Below are 7,263 nucleotides of genomic sequence, written 5' to 3' on the forward strand. Positions count from 1 at the left end.
TTTCTTGTCTCCCGATGTCTACCATCAAAAGTTTGCAGCTGGTTCAGAATGTGGCAGCTCGACTTTTGAGTAAAACCAAAAAGTTTGAGCATATTACTCCTGTATGGGCCAACTTGCACTGGCTCCCAGTCCACTTAAGATGTGACTTTAAGGTTCTCTTATTAAGATACAAATGTTTGCATGGACTTGCACCCTCTTATCACTCTGATTTGATTCCCCCCTATATTCCTGCACGGAGTCTGCGCTCGGACAATGCCGGTCTACTTGTGACTCCGAGAGCCAAGAAGTCTGCAGGCTTGAGAGCGTTCTCCATCCGGGCCCCGATGCTATGGAATGCCCTGCCTCTGGAGATAAGATCTGCAACCTCAATGGAAGTTTTTAAATCAAGGTTTAAGACACACTTCTATTCCAAAGCTTATGATTGATGCCCACCTCATATTCTGTATTGTCCTGTCTTTTTCCGACTGCCTGCCTGGTGGTGATACGAAGGAGAAGGACAATTTGAGATGAGTCAGCGGACCAGCGTTGGACCTGAAGTATGTCAGCTCCTGCATGGACCAGCTGGCAGTGATGGGAAGCTGCGTCTTGGCCGTCATAGACTTTCTGGACTAGTTTGCAGGCTGGTGGCGTCAATGCTGTTATGCACTTTCCGGACAAATTTTCAACATGTTACCTAGTGTTTATTATGTTTGTGTATTGTAATGCTAAATGTAATTCACCCTTGTCATCCTGAAAGGGGGATTACCTCTTGTGAGGTCCCTTGTCAAGGTTTCGCTTTTTCCTCACGCTGAGGTTTTGAGTTGTTCCTTGCCCTGTTGGTTTAAGATCAGGTAATTGTGTCATTGTAATCCTGTGCAGTCCTTTGAGATATTTGTGTAATTAAGGGCTATATGAATAAATGTGACTTGACTTGACTTGAAATACAACAGCCTTTTACGAAAGAGGGTGATTCCGTTAAAATCTGGGACCTATCCACAGGGTAAGCCAGCCACCCTCCCGAATGATTCTCCGTAACCTAAACTCAGCCAAAGGGAGACAGAAGTAGCAGACAGACCGCTGAGCCGTTGGCCATCAATAATAGAGCGCTCCATCCTGCCGGCATGAAATATACATGAGGATGAAGCGCAGACTGCAGGTGTGTGTGAGCCATTCCTTGCTTTATACATGTGTCGCGACACACTCACTTCTGATAGAAAACGGGGTTGTGCTCTTGCTTTGATTCTTAGAGTACTGCAGGACTTATGTTCGAAACACATTGGGTTTGGGACTTAACAGAGAATTCCATGCTAGTCTTATGTCGTATATACGATGCATAATGTTTAAAAACCCGGGTGTATTAGAGTGTGATAGACCAGTGCCATGTTGTGTCTGGTGAGGCACAGTCAGATCTCAAATACATGAACCTAAAACATATTGATAATTTGATTGACAGAGCAAAAGGGTGTGGTGTAAACTGTAGCATATAAAAACACATTGTCTTGCCTCAAATTACAAATCTTTGCGATGCTCCTTTTGAAGAAAAGCATCAATAGATAATTGATAATAGGTAGATAATGCATACTAGGTAATCATCCATTATGAAAAACATACCATGCAACGAAAAGGTAAATGACTCAATGGCTTGACTGTAATTTAGCTTGCTAATACTATAATTAATTATCTTGTTTGGGGATGAGATGTGCACCAAATCAAGTTCCTTGATCCCACTATCACCCTCGACCATGAGCCAAAATATTGGGAGCCTCACTCTGCCTCTCCAGACGCTCAGCACAGTAATTTGTTACATACTAATTGTATTAATAATGTTTCTAATGTAATGTTAAAATATGGCAATTCAAAAAAAGAAAATCAAGTCAAGTCATGCGTATTTGTATAGCCCTTAATCACAATGAGTCTCAAAGGGATGCACAGACCACAGACTATTGCAACTGCAAACTATTATTACACCATCCCCTGATCTATAACCCACATGCGGACAAGAAAAACTCAAAATTATCAGCATGAAAAAAATTAAAATCAAACTTGAGAAGCGACTGCACATGAGGTCTTGGATGACCAGGCTGCTATGGATAAAAATAAAAAATTCCCATGAACCGGAACAATATCAGGACCCAAATGTGTGACGTTTCTCACACAAACTTTTTATTTTACGGGAAATGGGGAGTCATGTACGTTAGGCAACAGTCTGGCGTGAAATAACAGGTAGGCAGAGGCCAACGAGATTGATACAGATTGCCCGAGCAGATATCGGACACCGGATAGGACGGCACAGACAGGATTGATATCGAAACAGGATGTCGAGATTAAACAGGACAAACTAGACGGCAATCAAAACTGGAGAGAACAATAAACAGGACAAAATAGACGGGACATTTGATTAGGTTTGCTATCTCATTTTTGACCGAGCCGAGACCAGTTTTACTTTGAAATATTGTGAAATATTCATGTAGATTAAAAAAGGAATTATTAAAAAAAATGAATTTGAATCAGTTAACAATGGTAATAATGTTTTTTTTTTTTTAATTTAATTCATCTTTTGACAAAAAGTGACCAGTCGATACCCTCAGAACCTTTGGAAAATTAATGTTTTGAAAATTATTTTTTGGAAGATGTCATGCAAATTGTTTTCACCAAGTCTACGCTAGATGGCAAAATAAAAAAAAATAAAAAGAAAAAGAAAATAAAAACATGTGTGAGTGATAGCATGTATGCTTAGGAACTGATTGTATTAACCTAGTTTGATCTAGGTCAGAAATTGTCTCATTGACAGATAATTATTATTAAGTTGAACTTGTATTTAGTCAAATAATAATCCGATGAAGTGGTGTACTCATTCCATGTTTTTTTTTTTTTTAATAATTAATAAGTTCTACTACATTGTGGAACTTCAGGCTGCTTTTAATCTGACATTGATTCCCTAATGCCCACAATTTGCAGGTAGGCGCCTTGCATGGCTGACTCCCTATTGATGTTTGAGTGTGTGTGAATGGGTAAGTGTGAATAACATTGTAAAGCGCTTTGAGAGGTCTTCATTGGCTTGAAAAGTGCTATATAAATGCTGACCATTTACCATAATGTGCACCCAAGTTTTCCTTTCCCCTGGCAACAAACATGTTTTTTTAGAAATCAGTTGCTAAGGAAAAAACACTGGAATCAAAATTGTCTTTTTTCTCGTTGTTAACAGCGTAGGGAAACATTTTTTTTCACAACTTTGGACATGGCACCCCAGGATAAAATATGTAATAAAAAAGACATAGGAATATAACATGTGAGGATAAACAGGGATCATAATTACAAGGTAATGCTTAAAAATTGGTCTATCATTTTCTGTGCATCAGAAGAATAGTGCATTCAAATATTGCAATAGCATTAGCAGAAGCATGTTACTAAAATAAAACTATAAAATATAAATACTTGTTTTTCCTGCATAGACAATATTTAATAAAATATGTTTTCAATGCCCTGCGATTATTTAGGGAAGAATCAGTCCTTCAGGCTATTTGTCCTTGTTTCAAGTGACTTGTAGCATCTACCAGAGGGCACCAGTTCACCTCCCGACTCGCTGGAGGCCAGGTACAATTTTCTGGGCTGTGATACAGGATTTGATACAGTTTTTTCGTGTCCAAATTCAAAAAACTTGTCAAGGCCTTTGAAAGACAATGTTCCATTAGGTCATCAAAAGAATAAATCAGAAGTGAATCATGCACTTTGCGCGGTTATATGTATATCTGTGATTTACAAATGAGATTTTTCATCCTGCGTGTTCATTTATCAAATGATATGATTTTTGGATGTTGAGTACAGATTAGATATATATATATATATCTGGATCCGAACAATACGCGAATAAATGTGTTTAAGAAAAATCCCCATATAGGGGTTGGGTAATGTTGATATATGTCACTTATGCTTTCAGTTGCAGGAAGTTCTTCCCAATACAATTTATCACTGGACCTATATTTATAGCATGATTTGTATTCCTTGCACTAATACACATTTTATCGTGCCCTGTTTATGTGTAGCATGAACCTGTCCTCTTGGGCTTGACCCGTAGGGGGCAATGAGGCTTCATAGGTCAATCCCACACAGAAAAAAAAAATGCCAGATGCCATTAATTACGAAGGAATAACAAATGCAATGGCAAAGGGAAAACTCTATGAGAAGTATTGTTAAGCAGACTTGTTGAGAAATATGACAACAATAGCAAGCGTTCAGTGGGCAGCACGGCGGCGCAGTGGTTAGCGCATGTGCGGCACAGTTCTGAGGTCGTGGGAACCTCCTGCGTGGGTTCAAATCCAGCTCCCGGCCTTACTGTGCGGAGTTTGTATGTTCCCCCCGTGCTTGCGTGGGTTTCCTCCGGGCACTCTGGTTTCCTCCCACATTCCAAAGACATGCATTTCAGGTGAATTTGCCGGTCCAAATTGTCCCTAGGTGTGAATGAGTGAGTGAGTAGTCTGTCCCTGTGTGCCCTGCGATTGGCTGGCAACCAGTTCAGGGTGTCCCCTGCCCACTGTCCGATGATTGCTGGGATGGGCTCCAGCACGCCCGCGACCCTACTGAGGATAAGAGGTGCAGCTGATGAGATGAGATGATGATAAGATCAAGCGTTCACAAACATTCACCCAAAACCCTGCTGTCGTACTCTTAGGTCCCCACACCATGAAACCGTATCCCAGAAGGTTCTCGAACCTGGTTCTGAAGAGGGACACCAAATATTACATTTGTACAAAACTTTATAATGGATGAGGTCACAGGAGGCCACGATGGAGCCCTATTTGATAACATAACAGGAACGTGTCATTTCCAAATTGAAATAATCTAAATTTCTGACTTTGTTCTTCGGATCTGGGATGAAAGGAAAGCGAGTAGAAAAAAAGCAAATAAGAAAAACAGTCAGTAGCCTTTATGCCGCTAATAATACTGCACATTGTGTATTCGGATTTGACGAAGAAAAAAAAATAAAAAGGGGAATACAAATAAAAACAGAGCAAGGAACTTCAAAACAACTTAATTGGAAGTTGCGGATGCTACATGTGCGTAGGAGCTGAGGTTGACTCGCGTTTGTGATCCACAAGTGCTCCTTGTTTGTTTTTGTTTTCATCCCGATGAGGCAGGGTGACACGGTTCATCTGGAAAAAAAATATTTTTTTCAAAAAAGAACATGTTTTGCTTGTTAGTTTTCATTGTTCTTCACACTTTGCAAACCTCAAGAAAATATTAGAGAGAAAAGGTGGAAACTCATTTGTGTCATCGTGGATCATTTATGTATGTGGACGATAATGGAAAGGTTGGCGCCCATCTGATTTAAGTGAATACAGGGTAGTATTGATCGATACCGATCCGATACTGATACTTTTTGCATGGAAATGTCACAATAATTGAAAATTTGAGTCCCTCATCTTTGGGTTACCATAAGAACAACAGACATATTCTCGGCACTAAAACTGTTTGTTTTTTTATTGAATAACTACCATGCAAATTTTAAAGGGTCTGTGTGTATTTTTTAGCACATCATAAAAACAATCCTTTCTTTGTTAAAGAAGACAATATTGTTTTAAATTACAAGCAAAAATACATGAACTGTCATACAAATGTGTAATTAATAAATACGCATAGGCCGATAACTTTGCATGAGCCTCACCGAGAGGGAGTGGTCATTGCTTATCGGTGATTTTGCTGCTACAGCTACCCAAAAACTTCAAAAAGGCTGGGCAAAGAAATTTGAAGTAAGAAAAAGAATGTTGTTCACTAAGAGACCCCGTAGTTGCTGTTCCTTCTCATGTTTTTTAGCATTCGTTTTGTCTTGCACTACATACTACAGAGACATTCAGACGTAAGATTATACACACTGCTCCTTTAACAGTATACATAAAATCACAAAATAAATAGCTCTACTTTATATCAGTGTTGACAAGATTAAAATATTTTGAAAATAGTCCAAATAAAGTGTAAAAACAATTAAAATCAATTACAGTGGAACCTCGGTTCTCGATCATAATCTGTTCCAGAACCATGTTCGAAAACCAATTTGTTGGATCACCGAAATCATTTTTCCCATTAAAAATAATGTACCGTAAATTCCGGACTGTAGAGTGCACCTGATTATAAGCTGCACCCACCACAATTGTGGAGGAAAACCGATTTTGTACATACACAAGCCACACCTGTATATTAGCCGCATGCGCCGACATTAAAAAAACACAATTCAAACACAAATTTAACCAATAACCGATTAAGTTCAAAAGACACAGCCAGCAAATTGAACGGAAAATGATACCGGTACTTAAAATTTAATGCAGACCTGCAGAGTCCAGGTGCCCATTGAAAGTAATCCAAGGAAAAAGTGTATATTTCCAAAGGTAAGGGTGGGAAAAATATATATCCACTATTGTCGGCCATGTCCACAAACACGTCTCACCTTGACTCCACTTCCCGTCAGCTCGCGTTTTCCCGCCCCTTCTTTCTCATTTGCTCATACAAAACATATCAGAATAAGTTTCTAAAATAAATACATTAAACAAAAATATACAGTTGCAAATACATATTATACATGGTTACACATATTTACAAAGAAAGACGGTACACCGAGAGAGTTTTCAAAGCTTTAATAATAATATTATAACTTTCATCCCAAATTGTGCCTGTGAAGGGTAGCAAAACGCTACTAGGAACACGCTCTCAACACAGTAAACAGCTCTGTTAATAAAACATACCGTACCTGAAGTAAGCCCGGTAAACCGTCCTTATCTTCCTCCTCGTAACCAACGTCATCAAAGTCGTCTCCCTTCAGTATGGGATAGAGACTTTGTCATATAGACGTCGTCCCATGCTCCCTAAATAAAAATACGCTTGCATGACACTCGCTAAACAAAGTTTCCTTCTATATCGGACTGCTTGATTGCGTATAACTTGAAAGTTGCGTCATCTGCCTTTTTGTTGCAATTTGCATGATGAGGATATGTCTACGCTGATTTAATTTGTGCACAAGCTAAGAAATTGCAGTATAAATCTTACTTTTTGTACTCAAACGCCTCTGGCGGCCGTTAGAAAAATTACATGAATTGGCCGCATCACTGAATAAGCCGCAGGGTTGAAAGTTTGGGAAAAATGTAGCGGATTATAGGCCGGAATTTACGGTAAATCGTTTTAATCCGTTCCAACACCCTGAATGTTTACCTTGAATGTTTAACGGAAACATAAAGGTAACCCAGGCTGATCGTTTCTTTCTTAAAAGCAATAGTTGTACGCACTACTTTTCTTTTC

Source organism: Urocampus carinirostris, chromosome 2 (genome assembly GCF_059441175.1).
Source record: "Urocampus carinirostris isolate Australia breed hairy pipefish chromosome 2, RoL_Ucar_1.0, whole genome shotgun sequence".
Lineage (NCBI taxonomy): Eukaryota > Metazoa > Chordata > Actinopteri > Syngnathiformes > Syngnathidae > Urocampus > Urocampus carinirostris.